Source organism: Peromyscus leucopus, chromosome 9, assembly GCF_004664715.2.
Source record: "Peromyscus leucopus breed LL Stock chromosome 9, UCI_PerLeu_2.1, whole genome shotgun sequence".
Classification (NCBI taxonomy): Eukaryota; Metazoa; Chordata; class Mammalia; order Rodentia; family Cricetidae; genus Peromyscus; species Peromyscus leucopus.
The window spans coordinates 12,466,967-12,492,498 of record NC_051070.1 but is presented as its reverse complement, the minus strand read 5'-3'; positions in this window follow the sequence as shown (position 1 = coordinate 12,492,498).

The window sequence follows — 25,532 nt, the reverse complement described above, 5'->3', positions numbered from 1 at the left end:
ATAAAGATCAAATTACATATAAAGACTGATCTATTAGAATAACACCTGATTTCTCAATAGAAACTGTAACAGCCAGAAGGGCCTGAACAGATGTTCTACAGATGCTAAAGGACCACACATGTCATCCCAGACAAAGCTATATCCACCAAAACTTCCAATCATAATAGATGGAGAAATAAGGCATTTCAGGATAAAACCAAATTTAAGTAATAGCTATCTACAAATCCAGCCATGCAAAAGGCACCAGAAGGAAAACTTCCACCTAAAGAGGTCAACCATCCCCAAGCAAACACAAGATATAAATAATTCTAAACAAGAAAATCAAAATAGGAGAAACACACACACACACACACACACACACACACACACACACACACACACAAACATTTTCTTGTATCTGTTGAGACTTGCTTTTATGATCAAGTATACAGTTAGTTTTGTAGAAATTTCCATGAGGTGCATTTTGGGGGAGTGTGGTTAAATGTCCTATAAATATATGTTAGGTCCATTTGTTTGATAATGTAAGTTAACTTTAGTATTTCTATAATGAATGAAAGTGAAGACATAACCTCCCTAAACCGATGGGACGTGATGATGGCAGTTCTAAGAGGAAAGTACATAGCACTTAGTGAATTCACAGAAAAACTGAAAAGCTCTCTTACTAGTAACTTACCAGAACATGTGAAAGCTCTAGAGCAAAATTCCAACATGATTCTTCACATATTTTGAAAGGCAAAATTCCAGCCTCTTGTGGAAATACACACCCCCCAAAATATGAAAAGAGAACACTGTATCTCAAGCAATCCTGAGTAACAAAAGCACTGCTGGAAGTGCCACTGTCCCTGATTTCAAGCTGTGCTACAGAGCTATAGTGGCTTTTTAAAATCACTATTTGTATTTAAAATCACAAAAACAGGCAGGTTGATCAATAAAATTGAACTGACAACCATGAAATAGATCCATACACCTATAGACACCTGATTTCTGATAAAGAACAGACCACAATTAGCACAGGCACTAAAATCAGCAATTAGTACATAGGACCTCATGAACCTGAGAAACTGCCCAGCAAGGACACTGTCAAAGGAACAGCCTAACTGATGGGGAAGACATTTACTCACTCTACAGCCAATAGAGGGTTAATATCCAAAATGTATAAAGAATTTAAAGAAGCACATAAAGAAAACAAATAAACCAATGAGCTGGAGAGATGGCTCAGTGGTTAAGAGCACCGGCTGCTCTTCCAGAGGTCCTGAGTTCAATTCCCAGCAACCACATGGTGGCTCACAACCATCTGTAATGAGATCTGGCACCCTCTTCTGACCTGTAGGTATACATACAGACAGAAAATTGTATACATAGTAAATAAATAAATCTAAAAAAAAGAAAAAAGATTTAAAAAATAAAAATAAAAATAAATCAATTTATGGGGCACAGATCTAAACAGGGAATTCTCAAAAGAGGAAACCCAAATGGTTGTGTAACTCCTAAAGCAATACTCAACATGTTTAGCCATCAAGGAAATGCAAATTGAAACTACTTTTAGATTTTTACCTTATAGCTGGCAGAATGGGTAAGATCAAGAAGAGGAGTGACAGCTCAGGCTGGTATGATGCGGAGTGGAGTGAGGGGAACACTCTTTCATTGCCGGTGGGAGTGAACATTTTAACAGCCCCTATGGAAATCAATATGATGGTTGCTCAGTAAGATGGAAACTAATCTACCTCAAGATCTAGCTATATCACTTTTGAGCATATATCCAAAGCACCCTTCATCCTTCCACAGACACATCTGCTCAAACAAGGTGAGCAGATGCTTTATTCATAATAACCAGAAGCTGGGGTAGGGGTGGGGGGCTAGATGCCCTTTGAAAGAATGGATAATGAAAATGGATAAAGATGATAAAGAAGAATGGATAAAGAAAATGTGGCACTTTACACAATGAAGTATTACAGAGCCATTAAAAGGAATGACAACATGTAATTTTCAGATAAATGGATGGAACTAGAAAAAATCATCCTTAATGAGAATATACAGACCAAGAAAGACAAATGTATGCATTCACTTATATACAGATATTAGTTGTTAAATCAATGATATTCAAGGGATAATCCATTGAACCCCAATGGTTATGTTTATAGTAATCGAAGAAGGGAGGGAGCAGATTTGTCTTCCTACAAAAGGGAACTAGAATACAAAGTTATAAATGGATGCAGGTTGGACTCAGATGTGAGTATCAAGTGGGGAGGAAGATAGAGGGAGAAAAGGACAGGAATATGGGGAGAGATAGTTAAACTTAAGGGCAACTGAGAGCTAGAATGGAAACCTAATACAGTAAAAACTTCCATATATATATTATATGAAGGCTATCTAAATAAAAAATCACAAAATAATGTGGGTGATGGAGCTGTAGCTGATAATCTCTTGTCACCAAATGAAGCTTCTGTTACTGGGATTGGATTACATCTAATTGAGTCCTTGAACAAAAGGGTCCCATGGGAATCTACAAACAACCCAGGTTACTCCTAAGACTATAGGTTGCTCTCCACAAACTGATGAAAAGTTTCTGTTGCTGAAGAAACACCTACACAAATGATTAAATATTGAGAAGCTGATCTGGTGCCTACATGGACTCCTCACACTTATATTTTTGGGTACAGGAAGTTACACTGTAAGCTACCAATGGTGAAACACACATCAGTGCCCCCACAACGCCTTTGATTTACAGTGGTGTCCTGCCTCCAAGATATGCTAATGCAGTGGTGGTAGTCAGCTTGTGGGAGTTACCAACCAATATCTGATTTGACTGAATGCCGGCTCAGCAAGATGGAACCCATACGCAACACTGTTTGAGTGACCTAAAAACCCGAGCCAAGAGAGCCAAGGATCTAGGGTACAAACAAATACAACTGTTCTTAAAAAAAAAAAAAAAAAAAAAAAAAAAATCAATCAAAAACAAGAAAGAAAGAAAGGAGTGAAGGAAGGAAGGAAGGAAGGAAGGAAGGAAGGAAGGAAGGAAGGAAGGAAGGAAGGGAGATAGAAACAACTAGCAATAAAATCACTCTTAATGACCCTCCACTACACTCATAGATCAGTGCAGTGCTCAGCTATCATCAGAAAAGCTTCCTCCTGCAGCAGATGGGAATAAATACAGACCCACAAGAATGCATTATGCAGAGAGTAAGAGACTGTGGAGTACTCACCCTAAATAGGATGGATGCCTCCATCAAATCGCTCCTCTCAGAGCTCAGGAAAGCCTGTAGAAGAGGAGACAGAGAGACTGGAAGAGCCAGAAGGGGCAGAGGACACCAAGAAAACAAATACCTCTAATTCAACCCGATCGACACACATGAACTTACAGAAAATGGAGCAGCATACACAGGCCTGTATGAATCTGCAAGGGATAGAGATTCCCAAAGCTTAAAGGAGAAGCGGACACATTCCTCTGTCCCTAACCCAGAAGCCATCCTCATTTTATAACCACCCTCACATGAAAAATTTTGTTGTTTCCAAGGGAGTCTCACTAGAAAACAAACTACTTTTTTTTTTTTTTTCACTCCAGGATAGGGTTTCTCTTTTAACAGCTCTGGCTGTCCAGGAAATTGCTTTGTAGACCAGGCTAGCCTCAAAACTGATAATGATCTGCCTGCATGTCAATCCCACTCATCTCCCCATCCTTTGTCCCTCAGCATCGCCCCTCTGCCCTTGCAACACCCACCCAAGAAAAACCAAACCAAACAAAATCTTGCTATTGAAGCTACCCTTTTTGCCAAACAACTTTACTTGCAATGTTCATTGAAATGAGTTACTGGACTGGTTCAAGGCCTCTGACTTCTGCTACGCTATCAATACTGGATCCTCCCCGCGACTCCTTTTGTTGTTGCTGTGGTCATGGAGATCCTGCAGCTTTGGTTCTGGAGGACTGGCCCCTTCAAGTGCTCTAGCAGTTCATGGATGGGGTAGATGCCGAGGTGGGCCAATTCAAAGTCCTGGATCTGGGCCTGGGTGATAGATAGCAGAGTTGATAACCCCACCCACTCTCCCGCACCCAGCCTACCAAGGGCAGCTTAGGCAAAGGTGCAGGAAAACCGGGTCTGCCCTTTGCTGGCCACTGCACTTGGGAGAACTGGCCCAGCCCCTTGCCTAGGCATCACAGTAGAGCTTGCCTGGGCAAGCATGGGCACTGGATAGCCATCCTGAGGGCAGGGCAGAAGGGGAGCTGGCCCCACCCCTTGCTGGCTGGGGCACGCCAGTGAGCTGGCTCCACACTCACGTGGGCAGTGCTGGAGAGCTGGCCCTGATGGCATGGATGAAGGAGAGCTGGTACAGATAATGTGAGCGCAAGAAAGCAAGTCCTGCCCCTTGTCAGTTGCCACAGTCAGGAGAGCTGGCCCCACCTCTCACCTGGGCAAAGTGGGGGTACAAACTACTCTTAATGGTAGACTGAGTGCCCAGCAGTAAATGTTCAAATGTAACTTTGGAGGGTCCCTGTCACCTTATGTCCTGTCTCAGCTTTTTCTTCCTTCCTTAAAAAATACATATATATGTACATATTCTCTCTTAAATTAGACAGTAGCATGAACATGCTATCTTTGGTATTGGAACAAAAACAGTGATGAAAACAGACTCAGTATTTGACCATATTCTGAAAAATTCTGTACCCTGTTGGGAAAATAGCAAGTGTCTGTGACCAAGGATAAGGACATTTTTGCTATATTTACTTAATTCACTAACAGTCTTAGGATGATAGATGTAAGTCTGTTCTTATTTTATGTTCTTTTCTCACTTTTAGACAATAGTTTCTGCATGTCTAGAGCTGAGAAAAAGCCATGTCTGAGAGTAGACATCTTAAAAGTTCATGTTTGTTCTCCTCATGCTTTACCTGTCATCTTTTCTCATTGCTTCCAGATCAGTCCATCCGATAAAACTCAAAATGAACAAAGAGAAAGGAAATGGCTTCTTCTCCAAAGGCATTGAGAGCACTGATAAACGTTTACCAGAAGAAAATGATCCGGAAGTGAATGTGATAGCATGGGAAGGATGCAAATGAACACCAGGGTAGGCAAGAGTGAATCTGTATGGAAAAAAAAAACAACAAAAAAAAAAACTATGACTCAGGATTTAACTTCCTGGCAAGGATGCAGGGAATGGAATTTTGAATTCTGGAGATAGAATGGGCTATAAAAATGCAGGGACATTGTAGAGTAGGATTGGCAGAATACTGAGAAAGGGGTCAGAAGGCTTGGGTATTTGAACATTATAGAGCACATTCTTTACCTAAGACTAGATCACTGTTGATTATGTTTGCCCAGAAGCTGTTCTTCATTATAATAATGAGGAATTTGTTCTTGAGGGAGTACTACTGTGGGCAAGGGCACTGGTGACTGCATACTGCAATCTAGCTAGACTGAGTTTGATTTGCAATGAAACTGTGCCCATTAGTGGCAAAGTGAATAATAATAGTATAGAAAAGCAGAGGCTAGGCAGTAGTATCTCATGGTGTCAGGGTCAAGTTAGGCAGTTTTAATATGCACAAGGAGCTAGGGAAAGCAACTGGGGAGCTGACCTAGCAGGGATTCATAGCAACTTCTTGGAGATTGCTGTGTTCTTTGTGGCTATTGAGGCAGCCAATGGCTTCAATCTGCTAATTAAATTGTAGAGGCTGTGGATATAATTCAGTGGCGGAATACTGACCTAGTATATATTAGGTCTCAGGTTTCATCCCCAGCACTGTGAAACAAAAGGATGGTCCCAGGAATGGAACCTGAGACCTCATCTATTATAGGTAAGTGCTCAAATTCTGAAATTAAATTATGGAGCCTATATTCTGTTGATGACAAACACCATTGTTCTCTGAGTGCTAACCACTCAATAATTATAGTGATGAGAAATCCTTTCATTTGAAATTGAAATATTTATTGGAAAGAGCCCAAAAGTCCCTGATTTGTATATGACCATTTCAAAATGTATATTTTAGGTCATTTATATTCCTGCAAATTATCCCAGGAGTTTCACAATAGTGAAAGTCAGAGTCTTTGTTGAATTCTGAATTAGATTTCATAGTTAAACTTCTACATTGCATTCAATCTTATTTGCCAATCTGTCATGAAAAACGGAAGCTAAAGCAATCATAAGAGCCACCACCTTCTTGCTATAAAAACAAAAATCTTGTCTGTTCAAGTTAGTGATTCTGAAGGACAATCTCTCTGTGAGTGCAGTTTGGTGATGAACAGATGCCACTGATATCACCCCCCACTGCTTTCAATGAATTGTATTTCTGGTCTTTTAATTCCTTGTATCACTTAAACCATAAATTCAATCAATTTTCTTACTCTTAGAGTTGTGTAAGAAAAAAATTTTAGCACATAGGGGCATTTTAAGACTGTACACCACCATGGATCCTAAGAAAATTATCTATTTATGAACTGACTTGCAACTGTTACATGATATTGTGAATGTTCCTATCATCCAGGATTTTGAATCACTAGTGTAATGATAATTTGTGTTGATAATGAAGCTCCCAAAATGTACTCTGAATCATCAAAGAAAGATGAGATTAGGTTCAGAATAGCTTTAGTTCCAAGTGACTCATCTGTCTCATTAATCTACTAAATTAAGCCTCAAAGTCCTTTGGAGTATTTCTTCAGAGAAATACTCCACAGAGTTCCTATTAAATAGTGAGAAAATAGGCCCTTTTCCCCTCCCTGGCATTCGGTGTCAACGTGAGCTTGCTGAGACAGACCTTCACTTCCACTGCTTACTACATGAAGGTTGATTTGCGACAGGAACAACCTACATAGACACTCATCATTGTCAGTGACAAAGGTCTAATGCAAAATCATTCTGCAAATACATATTGTTTGCAAAGCTTCAAGTTGCAAATACTTTTACTCTCTAAAATGTCATTACTGTGCTAATTCTTTCTAAACATTATTTTAATCACGTCTATTGTTTCCAGTACCAAAAATTATGAATCCTTATATTGTCATATACATTATTTCCGACTAAGTGTTAAAAATGTTCTCATGATCTCCAAGAAGCTAAAACAGTGCCATATCACTGTTTTCTCCTGTGATCTTCAGATCCTGATTGTATTTTATCCACAGTATCTTGATGTTATTCTTAGAGTTCAGTCTCATTGTGATTTTAAGTTCATCTCTTTTTCTCTTTTCTATATACGTTTCCTCTTTAGTCTTACTTTGTTTTCAGAATAAATTGAGTGAATGAAGCCTGGAATTGTGGGGAATTGATTCATGAAGCTATCATTGAAAATCATGTAATAAAATTCCTGGTAAATAAATTGCATGCATAATTAGAAACAAAGTTTATAAATAAGCAGTTTTTAAATTAAACATTTTGAATTATAAGACTGAAGTTGCGATTTCCTCTCAACATTTTTTTCTTGATATGGATTGCTAGGTATCCAACTTGTTGCTTTTTTTATTCTTTAACTGATGTGTGTATTTACATGTGTGAGAATTGGCCTATGTGCGGCACAACTCTTAAGAAGTAGGAAAACAAACTCCTGTTAGTCCTCATCTTCCACATCTTGTCTGGGACGAGATCTTTTTGCTACTGCATTTTCCAGTCTAGCTGGAGTCAGAGCTTCTGTGGATTCTCCTACCTCTCCTACCTTCAACTCTACCTCTCACTGAGCAGAAGGATCACAGGGATTACATACACTAGTATGTCTAACTTAAAATGGGCATTGAAGATTTGAACTCAGGACTCCACAGTTGCTTGGCAACCATTTTATACACTAATACATGTTTCCAGCTCCTGAATTTTATGCATTAATCTTTGTCAATTCCTTTGCCTGAGGAAGGCCTCATGATATTCCAAGGAGATCCCCAATTTGACATTGAAAAATTTAAATTTGTGTAAACAGTATTAGATTCAGTATGACATTTACAAACAAAATTAATTTTTTATTTTCCTTGTCCTCCTCCTCTCCATTTCCCTGGCCATCCCTTTCAACCTTTGGCATATCCCCAATAATCCAATAATCTCCTTCTTACTTTAATGTCTTTTGTGCTCTATTGGCCTCCCCATTCTCCTCAAGGCCCTTTCCCCTGTTTCCTAACACCCTTTCTAATTTCATAATCTAAGTGTAGGAGAAAGAATTTATAGAAAAATGCAAATTCATAAAAATATAAATTGAATGTTCTTTGCCATGTTTATTAATATTTTTGTGATATTATTTCAGTATCAAAACCCAAAAGGATATTTTCTTCAGCTAAAATTTTGGACTCTCACTCATTTAGTAAACACTCATTTATGAATCATATCCTTGGAATTTATATTATCTAGTGAATACAGGCATAGCAATGCAAATGAATTAGATTCAAAATTACTATAATCTTGAGATAATTAGAACATTGGATTAAATATTGATGAGATCACATCTTCTGTAAGGGAAGCCCTGTGATATCAACCTCCCAGTCAATAGAAGCAGATTTGAAATAACAATTTCACTGAAAGTGTTTCCAAAGGAAATATAGTTAAAGCAAACTGATTTTTTCTAACTTTTGCAGTGATTTCTCATGGAACTCCAGGGTTAGTCATTTTTGAATAAAGCTTGTGTGGCTTAATATTTTTAGGAATTACATATAGTCATCACAGTGCTGCACACAACTACACGGTGCCATCACATGTTAGCACTGGCCATTGTAGGAAATCCACACAGTTACACCTGACTCACAAATACCCAAGTGAGAAGGACAGAGGCAGGAGCAGGTGCTTCTGTTTCTTTATCTAGCTCTCATGAACTTGAATGACCGGAGAGAAGTAAATGGGGTGGAGGTAGGAAGAAGGAAAGAGAAATGAGAAAGGTTGAAATTAAAATACAATCTCAAAAACTAAACAAACCATACTTGCTGTCCTGTAATCTCTTGCAATGTTCAGACAGGACACTCCACTGGAAACAAGTTATGCACATGCTTAGTAGGAATCAGTTAAGGGGCTGGGCAGCCAGTAAAGAATGCTTGCTGATCTTCAAGAAGAGAAAAGATTGGTTCCCACAACGCAAGTTGAACTATTTATAATAGCCTCTAATTCTGGCTCCAGGTGATTCAACACTGTCTTCTAGACCAAGCAGGAACCTGCACATTAACACACACACACACACACACACACACACACACACACACACACACACGTATGCTCTTGCACATTCACAAGCTCAAGCTTTTAAATTCTTATCATCCATTCTTAATGAATAAATACAAATAATACCTATCCTCTAAATTATAATCATTTAATTTTATTTATTTGTATTTCTCTTTTCCTCATTAGACTGCAAACAGTATACTAAAGGGCACTCAATATCCAAAATTTACTGCTGATTTTGCTTCTAATGTTTGACTAAAATACAGATTCTGTAAGATTTTAAAGACACGGGTATATATCCCACATACAATATAATGATACAGATGTCCAGTCTCCATGTTAGCAATGATTGTATGTTTGGAAATATGCCTTATTTTACAGGAAATTACTAGGAATTTTTCCACAGGCCTACCAACAATTGGCTGCTACTCTTCAGAAAATTCTCTTAATTTACTTACACTCAGATAACAATAATTTATACTCATCACTTATGAGAGCTATCCTGAGTCAACTTCTTCACAGTAGATAAATTTAAAGCAAGATAAAATGCAAACAGGTTTCACATGTAAGATATTGTATGGGGAGACATAATGCACACATTTCTACTCATAGCAGGGTGGGGACACACAGCAGATCAAAGTAATGATTCCACTAAAGTCCAACTTGATGAAAGAAGAACTTGTATTGGGACGACTTAGGGGGGTATGGAAAGAGATTACTTACAAAAGCAGGAAATATTCAAGTGGAAGCTGCATCAGCAAATATTCCTCCCCAGCATGAGCAGCGACTCTCGGAATCTACAGGAGCTCCATGCCCGAGGTTTCCTCTCAGCAGCTCACTGTGCCTTTCTTCCTCTAGAGGCGCTTTACAGCTCACATGCGCTTGGGTGAGGGCTTGTCATGAATGTTGAAAGTTCAGCTTTCCCAGAGATGCGAAGCTTGCTTATTTCCTTCATCACATGAGCCCTACCTACTCCCTGGAAGGATAATCTTTCAGTTTGGAGGCGGTTGCTATAAAGCAGATGTTTCTTGTAGAAATGTTCCCACCAAACTGTCAAGGAGTAGTGCAGCCCAAGGCAAGCGAAGGGATGGTGTCACCGCAGGTCGCGTCTGTCTTCAACCTGATAATCGGGAGCACTGTGGAATCTACGTGTTTTCTTTTTCTGTCCATCCAAGAGACAAGCTAATTGAAATTTGTATTTCTGTAAATGAATCTGTCTTTTCTGGCAGTTTTATTCACTGGGCAAAGTGAATGTAAGAGACCACACTTAGTTCCCTGGAGGGTATGGCACTGCAGGTATTGGAAACAGAGAATACAGACTAGATACTAAAAAATACTCAGTGTTTGGAAATATCCATTCAGAGCATTGACAGCTCTCAGTATGACCTTCTAAACATTGGTTTGAAGGACCAGTGAATTCCACCAATTGAAAGGCTGTAACTCTACTGCACCACGTAGACATAGTGTAACTCTCACCGAGCTTGCTGTGGAAATGGTCAAAAGAATGACATACAGAAACAAAGCGGAGACTCCACCACCACTGGCCGGAAACCAGCAGTGGCTGATACAGTTTCCATTTCACCATGATCTTTACATTTTTCTCTTCCCCATTTGGAACATTTCTCCCATTAATGATGAATTTCTATTACCTTCCCTATTAAATTAGCTTTAAGAACTGCATCCTTAATAGAAAGCCTGCATTTGGAAATCCTGGAATGATCCCCATGAATTAAAGTACATGCTAGGAAAATTAGCTGATCTAATGAATCATAAAGTCTCAGAAAGTAGAGATACTATAAGCCAGCCAAAGAAACTTGTATTTATTTACTTAAGCAGTCTACCAAAGTGTCCAATATGTTCAGTGAATTGTGGCTAATGGAAGATGCAGTAGAGTCTCAAAGTCCTGTCTGCAAGCCTCATTTCTTCCTGCCTCCACTACCTGCTAAATAGAAGGGATGGGAAAGAACATTGCACTGGAGATAGACAAAGCAAAATGTGGAAAAAATAATTACAGGGTATGTTATTAAGGAAGAAAAGTTAGAAAAACGACTAGTCAGATGTTATCTGTTCATTTGACACCAAATTCTAAGCAGAGGAATTCATTGACTAGACGATGGGCATCTCTGATTCAGAGCATTGATGGCAGAATTGGTTAACTGGTTAATGTGCATATTTGTTAGCATTGAAAGGTATGCTATCTAGGAATATCCAATGTAGTTTTGAACATTTTCTAAAACTAGTGGCATTTTTCTTTGTATATTTTGAAATTTAATAAAATAAAATTATTGTGAAAGTATCACAAAATGAATAGAAATCCAAATACAGCTTCATGTAGGATGATAATAAAATACAGCTAGGGAAACAGCTACTTTGGAATAAGAATCCATCAGCTAAAGCTGCCCCCAAACATCCTACGAACAGGAAGGTATACTAAATGAGAAGAGCTAACATTCAGTTCACGACCTTTTACTTATTACAAAGCAGAAGAAATAACCGTATTGTAAGTTTTCTAAACAGAAACCTGTAAACTGGACTGTTTTCATGTGACAAAGCAGAGTGGTTTGGAATCAATTCTTTGTAAAGTGGGCGGTAATGCCCATTAAGAAAACACTTACCTTATTTCAACCCTTCATATGACAGCAAATCAAGAAAACTCCTCAATATCAGGCACTTATTTAGAGTAGAAGAAAATATGACAAAAACTACTGTAATCTTTTTTTTCTGGAAGTTTTGTCCATCCAGCCCCTCTTAAATAAATGATTTTGGCTGAAAATGGCTGTACAATTTTCTTGAGATGTTTACTATTCATCAGAAAAAATTAGTGTTCCTGTAAAATTTGACTAGAGAACATGCTAAAAATTATACTGGTAGTCACAACTCTTTAAAAAATGAAATACAAACAGCTCCAAATTGCTTGCAAATGAATAAAAGGGAGGGTTCAATGCTGCATTTGTTTGTTTTCTTGATTTGAAATATTTTCTTTCAGCTAGGATTATTTCTCCCTTTAGAGTAAGTTAGGTGTTGAATATTCTGAAAGAAAATGAATGAGACAGTCAACACTTCAACATTTTGTGAGTCTAATATTAAATTTGTATTTTTTTTAATCCAGTGTTAAAATTGGAGAGGCAGAGTAGTGGCATACAGAGATCCTATTCTCAACCAGGCCTCACCGAGCAATGGTCACTGTTGTCACCGAGTTATACAGCGATATTAGAGATATGGAAAGGGAAATGAAGGGAGAAAAAAACTTCAACAGAGTTTTACAGTGCAGATCTTGTTGCCTTGGAACTCGATGTATATACCAGGATGGCCTCAAATTCACTGAGATCTCTGTCTTTGCCTCCCCCATGCTGGGATTAAAGGTGTGTGTTGCTATGCTAGGCCATGAAAAGAAAAAACTTAATGATTGTTATGACTTACCTAGGACCATGTCCTATGTTAGATTTGATTGTTGTTGGTTTGGTTAAGTGTTCCTCTGCTAAAAAGAAAAAAAAAGTTATAAATAAATATGTTGATATCTCTTTAATATCGTGCTATGTAATACTCAAAGAATGGGGTGTTTACTTCTCAGAGAACATTATTTTGTTTATTGTGTTGATAGCCAGGTCTATCCATTTTAATAAAATTAACATATTTTGTTCTTCGTGGCCAAATTGTACTCCATTGTCCATTATCTATCACATTATATTTATGCATTCTTTTACTAGAGCATATCTGGGATGATTGCATAATTTGGACCAATTATAAAGAGTTTCATTTTTGAAAAATTGCTTTTCAGTTATCTATTCAACTGAACATGATTTTTTCTTCACTATTTTCATATCATATTTTGTTGATTGACTACATGAATTAAGATATTTCTCACTTTTGTGACAAATGGTAATCCTTCAGTAAATAGATTCATGTATTCATCCATATGTATGCATATATGAATGACATACCTATATGTAAACATGCAAGCATGTTTTCTGAAGGGTCTGCAAAACTTAGGTTGGAGAAATTTCAGAAGATACTAGATGAGCAGATGAATAATTGGAATCAATGGATGCCAAGAGAAGGAGAAGCTTAGTTGTTTTACAATGTTTAAAAATTTACTTTTTTTTTTTAGTTTATAAAGACTTAGTTTATTTTTTGTGTCATTTTTATTTATTTAAAGTTTTTTTTTTTCATTTTACATAACAATCCCAGTTTCCCAGTTCCCCAGTTCCCCCTCTTTCCCCTTCCCCTGTTTTCTCCTCCCCCCATCCCACTCTCAGCCCCTCCTTGAGAGGGTAAGGCCTCCCTTGGGGAGTCAACAAAGTCTGGCATACTAAGTTGAGGCAGGACCAAGCCCCTTCCCTGCTGTGTCAAGGCTGAGCAAGGCATCCTACCATAGGGAATATGTTCCTAAAAGCTCTTTCATGCTCCAGGATAAGTCCTAGTCCCACTGCCTGGTGCTTCCCAAACAGATCTAGCCACACAACTGTCACCCACCTTCAGAGGGCCTGGTTCAGTCCCATGCATGTTCCCCAGCTGACAAAGCCAGAGTCCATGAGCTCCCACCAACTTGGGTCAACTGTCTCTGTGGAGAGGGAGTGCAATGAAAGAGATATTTGGCCAGAGGGACAATTAGAGGGTTAGGGAGAAACCTGGTGCTAGGGAGATCCCCAGGAATCCACAAGGATGACACCAGCTAACACTCCTAGCAATAAGGGAGAGGGTGCTTGAACTGGCCTTCTCCTGTAATCGGATTAGTGACTACCCCAATTGTCATCACAGAACCCACATCTAGTAACTGATGGAAGCAGATGCAGTGATCCAAGGAGGAGGGATCACGGCAGCAAGTGAGGTCACGATTGTGATGGGAACAACAATGTTTGTAAATGTGACAGTACTTTGCAAAATTGTCTTAGACTTAACGCAGGTGACACACTCAACACTTCCCTGAGAGAACCAGTTTCCATTTCCTTTTACTTGGTTTAAAATTAGGTGAGGAATGATAGGTCAATGCTTAGGGGGAAATGGGATTATTTGGAAGGAGGCAATATGCACTCTGGCAATCCTGGATATTTTAAACTGTCTCAGGACAATTATTTCTAAATTTTCAAACTTCAAATGGATTCCATATGCCTAAGTAAATCTGTTGCTGCAGAAATAAAAACCACTGAATAAGTCATCAAGCTTCACATTAAGCAGATCTAGCTTTAGATTTTGCTACCATTAATTATGAGTCCAATTTTCTTTTATCACTGACCATGGTACCCAGTGGGAGGGGAGGGGAGGCAAGCTCTTTGAAGATACTCTTCAGTTTTTCCTGCATACTTTGTTACATGATGCTCTTTCTCAGGAGATGTAGCCGCAACTGCACTCAAAACAAAAGGGGCTGACAATAGGCACCAAAATACCTTGTCCAGAAAACATTTAATTTTGTGTTACCAAGGTAGGAATTTGTTTTCTTTTGTAAAGGATTAAATGAGAATTTTGTGAAGTCACGTAAAACTGTTGATTTGTTTTGAAATTCTGAGATAAATGCTTATAAAGCAAAGTAGATTACCATTTAATTTGCTACAGAAATATTTTCATTACTCAGCTTATGTAAAGATCATTTTATTTATTTATTTATTTATTTATTTATTTATTTATTTACTTACTTACTTACTTATTGAAAATAGATTCTTCTCTCATACAATACATCCAGACCACAGTTCCCCTCCCTGCATGCTTCCTGGTTATCACATCTTCTCTCTGCCCTAGATCCACTCCCCCTCTGTTTCCCTTCAGAAAGAAGCAGGCTTCCAACAGACCACAACCAAAAACAACTAAACATACAATAAAACAAGGCAAAGGCCCTCACACAGAAGCTGGACAAGGCAACCCAACAAGAGGGAAAGTGTCCCAAGAGCAGGCACAAGAGTCAAGCATTCATGCAGTTAGGAGTCCCACAAAAAAAAAAAAAAACCAACCAAAAAAACAGAAGCTGACATCCACAACATTCACAGAATGCTCCTGGTACTGATCCCTGTGGGCCCTTGCTTGCCACTTCTGTCTCTGTGAGCCCAAGTATGCCCTGCCTAGCTGATTCCGTGGGCTCTGCTCTGGTGTTTTTATGGTTGAGAGACATTTAATGAATGCTTCCACTTCACTAGGGGTTAGTAGGACTATTTGAATTGTTTGCCTGATCTTGATTTAACGTTGGTGAGTGGTATCTGTCAAGAAAATTGTCCATTTCTTTTAGATTTTCCAATTTTGTGGAACACGTATTTTTTAAAGTATGTCCTTATGATTCTCTGGATTTGCTCAGTGTTTATTATGTTCCACTTTTCCTTTATGATTTTGTAAACTTGAATATTTTTCTCAGTCTTTTAATTAGGTTAGAAAAGTGTTTGCCTGTCTTGTTATTTTCTCAAAGAACCAACTCTTTGTTTCATTGATTCTTTCTATTGTTCTCTTTGTACCTATTTTATTGAATTCAGTTTTCAGTTTTGTTATTTCCTGCCATCTACTCCTCTTGGGCATGCTTACTTTTTGTTCTAGAACATTCAGTTATATTGTTAGCTTACAAGTATGAGATCGATGATCTCTCTCTCTCTCTCTCTCTCTATATATATATATATATATATATATATATAAACATATACATACATACATATATGTATATATGTATATATTTTAATGCAGGCACTTAGAACTATGAACTTTCCTTCTAGCACTGCTTCATTGTGTCCTATAAGTATGAGCATGTTGTATATTCATTATCATTCAGTTATGAAAATTTCTTTCTTTATGTCTCTACTCATTTTTAATTTAGAGGAGAGTTTTTAGGTTTCTATGAATTTGTAAGACTTCTGTTATTTCTGTTGTTTTGATATCAAACTTTAATCCATGATGTCTGATAGGATGCAGGGAGTTGTTTACATTTTTTCTATTTATAGAGATTTGTTTTGTGTCCAAGTATAGGATCAATTTTGGAGAAAGTTCTGTTAGGTGCTGAGAAGAAGGAATATTCTTTTGGGTTTGGGTGAAATTTTCTGTAAATATCTGTTAGGGCCTTTGGATTGTAGGTTCTTTTCCAGTATTTCTCTGTTTAGATTTTGCCTGGATAACCTTTCCATTGGAGAGAGGGGGTATTGAAATCTCCCAATATCAGTGTGTGTGGGTCAATATGTACTTTAAGCTATAATAGTAGTAATAATGTTCGTTTTACAAACTTGGGTGCCCTTGCATGCCAGACATAGGTATTAAGAATTGAAACATCATCTTAGTGAATTTTTCATTTAGTGAGTATCTACTGTCCTTCCTCATATCTTTTGATTAATTTCAGTTTGCATTCTATTTTTGTTAGATATTTCAGTGGCTACACCAGCTTTCTTCTTAGGTCCATTGGCTTGAAACACATTTTTTACCTTGAGGTATTATTGTCTATCCTTGGTGTTAAGATGTGTTTCTTGATAGATCCTGTTTTCAAATCAATTCTGTCAGTCTGTGTCTTTTTATTGGGGAATTAGTTCCATTGATTGACGTGTTTATCTAGTTATTATAATATCAATAAAAACTTGAGAGTCAGATATTGTGGTTAAAAACTGATCTGAAGTGTGACAGAGGAAAGATCAGCTGATCTTAACTCTCCAGGTTTCCATGAAAGGGGCCCAGAAACTCTTTTAGCCCCTCCATATATCTTCCTGTGTCCCCCTATCTGGGTCCTCCAAAAACTCTATAGCTAATTCTGATCAGCTAGTTGCTGACTTTGCCCTCTGATTACAGATAAACTTTATTAGCAATCTCAGAATGTCAGTGCAAAAAAAATTGTCAAAATAATTGAGAGATAAAAAAAAAATGACCAATGGTTGTTATTTCCTGTTATTTTTGTTGTTGTTGGTGGTGGTAGTGAGTCTGGAGGTGGTGGTGGTGGTGGTGGTGGTGGGGTGTGTGTGTGTGTGTGTGTGTGTGTGTGTGTGTGTGTGTGTGTGTATTTCCCTTCTTTTGGTTTTGCTGGTTTGTTATTCTTTATTTCCTGTATTATCATGGATGTCATTAACCTCCTTAGATTGGAGTTTTCCTTTTAGCACCTTCTGTAAGGCTGTGTTTGTAGATAGATATTGTTAAAATTTCACTTTATCATGGACTATTTTATTTTCTCTATCTACGGTGATTGAGAGTTTTTCTGGTTAAAGTATTTAGGGCTGGCATCTGTGGTTTCTTATAGTCTGCAGTATATCTGTCCAGGCCTTTCTGGCTTTTAGAGTCTCCATTGAGAAGTCAGGTGTAATTCTAATAAGTGTGCCTTTATATGTTACTTGTCCTTTAACCCTTGCAGGTTTTTAAAGTTCTTTCTTTTGTTCTGTATGTTTAGCATTTTGATTATTATGTAGCAAATAGACTCTTTTCTCGTCCAATCTGTTTAGTGTTCTGTAAGCTTCTTGTTCCTTTATAGGCATCTCCTTCTTTAGGTTAGGAAAAATTTCTTCTATGATTTTATTGAAAATATTTTCTGGGCCTTTGAGCTTGGGTTCTTCTCGTTTGTTTATCCTTAATATTATTTAGTTTGGTCTTTTCTAGTGTCCCAGAATTCCTGGATGTTTTATGTCAGAGATTTTTTAGATTTAACATAATCTTTGACTGGTACAGCCATTGTATCTCCAATGCCTGATATATCTCTTTCACTTTTTGTAATCTGTTGGTGAGACTTACTTCTGTAGTTCATATTTGCATTACAAAAATTTCCATTTCCAAAATTCCCTCAGTTTGTCTTTTTTACTGTTTCTGTTTTAATTTTCAGGTATTGAACAGTTATATTCATTTCCTTCAAATGCTTAGTTTTCTTTAAGGGGGTATTCATTTCTTCCAAAGGTTTGTTTGTGTTTTCCTGGTTTTCTGTTTTGTTTACTTTGGTTTTGGTTTTCTGACACAGGGTTTCTCTGTGTTAAAAGTCCTGGAAGTCACGTTGGAAACCAGGCTGGCCTTGAATTCACTGAGATCTACCTGTTTGCAGGCTTTCTTTAAGCGGTTTATCGTTACCAACCTAAGGACCTGTATCATCTTCATATAGTTAGTTTCAAGGTATTTTTCTTGTGCTTCAGCTATGTTGGGATTTTTTTTTTTTTTTTTTTTTTTTGGTTTTTCGAGACAGGGTTTCTCTGCGTAGCTTTGCGCCTTTCCTGGAGCTCACTTGGTAGCCCAGGCTGGCCTCGAACTCACAGAGATCCTCCTGGCTCTGCCTCCCGAGTGCTGGGATTAAAGGCGTATGCCACCACCGCCCGGCTATGTTGGGATTTTTAAAGCCTGCTATGGATGGGATAGGTGGGCACCAGTGAAAAAATATTGCCCTGGCTATAACTGGTTTGTTCTTATGTTGGCATCTAGACATCTAGGTTTGGAGTGGTTATTAATCTATATGCTAATTTCTGGGTTTGTCTTTGTTGGGTGGGTGCTTTGTTCCTTGGTTTCTGTTTCCTTTCTGGCTTTTCAGAAGGTGTGTTGGATGATCATTGCCTGTTTTACTGATCTTCTCAGAGGATGAGTCCATGGGGAGTAGTTGCTGATATTGGAGGTTGGGTTGCTTCTTATCACATTCTTGTTCTCACAGGTAAAAATGTGGATTCCATTGGTATGAGATGGCATTTCCAGTTTTACAAGCAACCTGATTATTAATCAAATGGTTTGATAAGCTTATTGAGAAATATGCTTGTGATACAAAGGTCAATATTTTCAGACCATTCTACTGGAGTTACACTAATGGTTTTAAATAGTAAACCACTTCTAGGTTATAAGAATATTTTGTGAAATTGCAACTATTTTTGTTCCACAGACCATGTAGCCACAGGGAAACCAGTTTTTGTCTTTTTTTTTTCTCTTTTTTTTCCAGAGTTGAGGACCCAGGGCCTGGTGCTTGCTAGGCACGTGCTGTACTACTGAGCTAAATTTCTAACCCTGGAAACTAGTTTTTAATCAGAGTTTAGTAAAACTAGCTAATTAAAAATAATTGGCCTTTAAACAGTATTTTTATAAAACTAGTTTTATCTATGTTTTTAATCCAAAGTAAGGTGATCTCATTAGAATGCCATATTTTACAACTTCGAATAGTATTTTTTTCTTATTTACTTTTAAATAAATTATTTACTTTTGAGAACTTCATGCATGTATATGACGTGTTTCGACCATTCGAACCACCCTTTTCCTCTACAGCAGCTACCAGATCCCATAATCCAACATTCCACAGCTGGGAACACTTAGATCTGCAGCAGTGAAATTATTTTCTGCTCACATTGACTAAGTTTTCAACCTCTACAAAATTGAAGGTCTAAGACACTTTCTAAAGTACCTCATGTTTAGTTAATTTACAGAATCGATGGGATATTTAGCTGTTGCACTTAGAGAAAGGACAAATCTCACTGAGCTAAGATACGGAGTTTAGGACCTGTTTTCTGCACACTCTATGTGCAGGCTAAAATGGAAGATGCAGTTCTTAGTCTAATCTAAATTACGAACCTCTTCCCAGTTTTGTAGGAGCTTCTTATGCAGAAATGATTGTTAAAAAATGTGTTTAAAGATTGCTGAAGCATGTTGTACATGCATGTGGTGTATTTTCCTCACATTTATGCCCCATGGTTGTTCTCAGTTCTCCCCATATATTGTCTACCACTTTTGCAACTCATGTGCCTTTTGGTTTTTAATCCCATTAATTCTGCTGACTGCTACCTGTATGTGCCTTGGTGTAGGACCATCTCCTGGAGTGGGGGTAGTCTCCCCAGGGGAACAGGCCCAAAGGGATCCTGATCTCCCTCTCTTAGCAGCCATCAATTGCAACACCTTCTCAGTTTGTTGTAGGACATCACGATCTAGTCATCCATGCTGGGATTTTTGTCCTGATCTTGGGCAATTCTAATGCATATAGTCAAGCCTCTGAGACTTCATACATGTGACTGCCTTTTCATGACCCCAAGCATCCCCACACAAAAAGATTTTGCTGCAGATGTCCCCTGCCTTTGGCTGTTACAATCTTTCTTGCATCTTTTCCATGATAATGCTTGAGACATGAAGATATGATATCTATATCCCAATAAGATCTGAGCACTTTACAGTCTCTTATTCTCTGTATGTTGACTACTGTGATTAAAACTGTCTTCTCTGATGAGGGTTAGGAGATGGAATAAACTATAAATAAACACAACTTAGTGGTTGTTTTATTACTAAGAACAGCTCCAAAAATAAAAGTATTAGGTTCTTCCATCAGTCTTGTGACCCAGTCAGTCATGTGATTGCTCTAGATGTTTCAACTTTCTGTTTTCTTTGATTTCCCTTCCAAGATGGAAAAACATCCCTGGAATTTAAGTTAGAATCAATATGTTTTCTTTCAATGATAAGTAAAGATATACCGGAGGAACTTCCCTATTTCACATTAAATTTTTTTTGTTGTTGTTGTTGTTGTTGTTTTGGTTTGTTTTGCTTTCTGGGGAAAACAAAATGGTTACATGATTTAAATTGTAGCTTTTTACCAAGCCATTATTTACAAATCCTCAAGAATAAAGAAATGCTATATAATGGAGAAAACACAAACCACAGCTTGTTAAGTAAGACTATTTCATTTTACCATCAAAGCAACAGATATATTTTTGGCTCATTCTTGTTTCTTTCTTCCACTTTTCCTTGTAGTTGGCAGCTATAATGTTTAAGTCAAGCAATAACTGGATTATGAATGTCTGCCAATTGCTTTCTTCCTTTGCTAGCAAAACATTTTTTAGATTCTTGGCTCAGTCAAGTAATTCCTGAACTGAAGAGAAAAAAATTAACCAATGCCAATTAAATTGAAAGAAATAAATTCAGCTTCATAATATTGGACATTTTTTGAATTGAATGTTCTTTGATGTGAGACAGTGAGATTGGAATTAAAGGAAGAATCCTTAAAATTAAAAGCTGTATGTCTTCATCTCTATACACAGCTATAGCAAATCAGTATAAATGCAGCAGTTTTTAATCAGTGGAAGTTTATTCCTCTCTATTCTGGAGCCTATGTATTCTAATATCAGAGCAAGCTCATCTCATGCTGTGGGGAAAGACCACACTGTTCATATGTGGTTTATCCATGGTGATTTCATTTGTACCACTGCATGGGATAAAGGTCAGCCTAGACCAGTACCACCTCCTTATAGCTCACTTTCCAATTTTATTGCTTTGGGGTTGATATTTCAGTGCTGATTTGAGTAAAATAAACATTCATATCAGGGCACTATATCCATAGTACATGTTTGTTTTATCAGTAAACACATATAGATGTTTGTATATTTACATTCACCAATAATCATATTAATAACAATGCTCTTGTATTAAAAGCTTCAATAAATTAACATTTTATTTTTCCTCCTCTCTGCATCAGGAAAAAAATCAGTCAGTATTTTAATAATACTTGACCATCTGATACTTTTTGAGTCTGTTTTACTTTAATGCTGTTATAATAAAGGCAATGAACTGTGAGATAATTTATAATTAGGCTCATTTTGCTTTGTTAGTAACTAAGTGTTTAAGGTGGTACAAGAAATAATTGCCTATACAAAGTGAATTTCTTTGTGAAAATGCCACAAGCAATTTTTAATGCTCTTTCAAAGCAAACTGAAATCCTTGTACTTCCTAAGACTTCATTCCATTAATTACACTCTCTATGTGAAAATATATGTAAATCTATTGACTAAAGAACCCTGACCTACTTTTTAGAACAATGGCTCCTTAAATATCGTCACAATAGACTTAATGGAACTAACATATAACCCTATACTTAAAAACGAAAAAGAAGAGAGGAATGTAAATTAGTGTTAATTGATATTCAAGGAAGGAAACAAATAATTGAACTAACAATTTGGGGAATTTTACTATGGTCAAGATGACAACTATATTTGATGGATTTTATTTTGTTTTCTTTTGCAAATGCAAATTGCAATTTTGATATTAGGTTAAAACAGTTGTAAAATGAGAAGAATGACTACAAGGAGGATGGTGAACATATATTTACTCAGTGTTTAAAAATTCATTGCCCTCAAGGCTGGAGAGACTGAAAAATAGTCTGATATTAAAGAGCTCTTTATAAACTAAGGTCATTATTTCTACTAGAATCCATGACATTTCAGAGATGAGAAAGGATAAGTAGGTACCTACTTTTATGTATATTCTCTAACTGTTATAAGGATAGTGCACCCCTAAAAGATTACTATGACTCCAAACTGCTTCCAAATACTTTCAAATTTCAATCTAGACAATGACACCAAGTGACAAGTAGCCTAAAAATGTTTTCTTAATCAGACCAAGACAAGCATACATTATTTATTCATCTATTCTAGCTATGTGTAGTAAGAATAAATAGAAGTAAAGGCTTCTAATGTTCTGCTTGTTTCAGTACTGAACACAAGCCTTGTACTAGTTTTTAAGACTTGATTGCAATGTCTCTTGATGCTTTGGCACTACTGGGTGAACTAGTCAGGTGGGAATTACAGCTGCAGTTTTTCCCATTGTGCTCCATCACGCTCTGAGCTTTGTACTGGGGTGTGCTGACAAAACTGAGATCATATTCATCTTAGAGAAAATATATATGTGGACTGATTTGGGGGAGAAAAATATCATCTTCTGATATCTAACATTATAATTTTTCTTCTATTCTCTTCTATTCTTACAAATATTAAAAATTCTTTATTTTATGTATATATGTATGTGAGTATACTACATACACGTATAGACATGCACCATGTGCACCTGGTGCTTGCAGAGGTCAGAAGAGTGCATCAAAGCTCATGGCATTGGAGTTCCAGAAAGTTGTGAACTGTCATGTGTGTTCTGAGAAGTAAACTGGGGTCCTCTGCAAGAACAACAATTGTTTACAACTGTTTACAACTGCTGATTCATCGTTCCATCCCACATTGTCTTCTCTCTTCCATTTGTTATTTCCTCTTCAATGCTCTCTCTTATTACTCATATTTTATCATAATTTCCAACACAACCATAATTTTAATGAATTATAGGTGTTATGCCTCCAGTGGTTTAAGTCATAATCAAGTGTGTTAATATTGTAGAATAGAATCTTGATCCTTTTCATTCGACTGTAGTATCATAGGGAAACATAAATATTAATCTTCTTAACAAAAGAAGAAGACCTTCTTTTGATAAATACATAAAAAGCAAAGCCTATTTCAAAATAATTTAAACATATAAATGATATCAATAGCAAATCAAATCACCACACATTTGTCAAAGAAGAAATCTATAATGCAGGGCTATCAGCACATAGAGCAATGAACAGTGGATGGATAGAGAGATAAGTTCATAGATCTACTTTGAAAATAATCAGTGCCTGCTCAGGATAAACATGACCTCTGAGTTACATTCCATGTGGTTGTTAGGATTGTGGAGATCCCATTGTGCTAAATGGAGACCATTAAATATTTCAGTTAATATAAAAGGCATGGTAATAGGATAGATATGACAAAAACATTCAGTTTTTAACTATATAACAGAATTAAACTTTCTGCATGTACAGAGATATAATGCAATACAATCTTGGAGAAAATAAATAATTCACAATTTGTACAGGGTTTGTAGCTTTTGAGGGAAAATGTATTCAAAGTAAGTTCACAAAATATTTTGAATTGTAAAAGATATTTCATGATTAATAAAAATTGAATTGATTCTCAAAATGTACAATCAATACACAATCATATCGTTAAGTAACCAGCATAAGTTCTACTGCATTTACATTATTTCTATATCCCCCATCCTCTCCAACTCCTATCTAGTCTTCCCTACCCTCTCTTGAATTAACAGTCCCATTTTTAATTCTTTATAGTTACATTTACACACACACACACACACGCACACACACATATACACACACGCACACACACATGCAGGCACCTTGGTAATTCCATTTAGTGTTGTTATATATACTTGGTTTTAGAAATGATTCCTTGGTATTAGAAAATCATTCATAAGGCACTTCCCTGGAGAATATTGATGCCCTCTTTCTTAGCAATCATTAATTGTCATTTGTTCCTCATCTAAGGTTAGATTCTTGGATTTTAAAACTGTACAAGTGACACAAATGTTTTTGTAATATTTGAAATCTCATTTTATTCACAGTTTTAATTATTTCCTTTTAATTGATGCCTATATGCAATACAAAGTTTTAAATTTATATTTGGTAACAGAAACAAAACAATATTATTTATTATTTCTATTTTTCATACACTATTACAACAATTATTAAATGTTTTATTGATAGTTCAATTTATTTTGCTTAAAATATTAAGGAAATAAATTATAGACAGCAGTTTTAGAAAAAAATAGTTTATTTTTCTATGTAAACCATATAATACTAACAGAAAAGAAAAGCAAATTAAAAAGTTGGGGAGGAGATGTGATGGGCAGGTCCAATGATCTTTGGAGGGAGGTAACTGGGAATGAGTCCAGCTAAAGTAAATGGTTTATGTAGAGGAAATTTTAACATAAAAAGTAAAATGTATTAATAATAATATAAAAACAATTTTAATGAAGATTGCATTTAAGGCCAACATATGTGCCATCAATAAAAACAAAATAAACAACAAATCTCAAATGATGGGCAGACTGAAGTTGAAGACCTGAAGGGATACGATGAAAAGCTATACTGCAAATGAACTTAAAATGTTTCCCATCATGAAAAGATCATAAACAGTCGAGTGTCAAGAAGAGTGAGAGTCAAACTAGTGTCCTGGACATAAAAGAAAACACTGGACTCATGAACTCATAGCAGCTGAGGTTGCCTGTGCAAAGCCTGAAGAAGACCAAGCCAGTTAACTTTCTGGTATCGCAGGGATGGGTTTTTTGATCCCCAAGCCTAACTGTAAAGCTATGGACAGATGATAACCTCTGAGGGAGGGAGACCAAGTTTTCTTTAAGGATGGGGCACAAGGTAGATCAACCACAGTCCAGTGAACAATTTCATACATGCGGGCAGCACAAATTAGACGCTATGGGTTCTTTAAAAAGAGGACATAGGTGGTGGTGATAGGAAAGCAGGGGTTCTCTTGGAAGAGTCAAGGAGAGAGTGAGATTTGAATAAGATCAAATGTCATGGTATGAAATCATCAATGAATCAACACTGTTCTCTGTAAGAAGGGATCGGGAAGAATGAACTCACTGTGGAAAAGACAAAACATGACTGGCTGTTCAGTTTATAAAAAGATATTGGACAGAGTGCTGAGTTAAACTCCTATTGAAATATGCATATCATCTTACAAAAAATGTAATGTTGAAGTCAGGCACCAGGTCTAGGGGTTTCAGTCTCAGCTTCTGCATACAAACAGAGGGAAGACACAAGGCGAAGAGTAGGATAAGATATTTCCTCTCTATGTTTCTGACAGAGTATGAATTTTCACAACATACAACTAACTAAAATCAAGCACCCAAACAGCTAGCAACCCAATCAATAA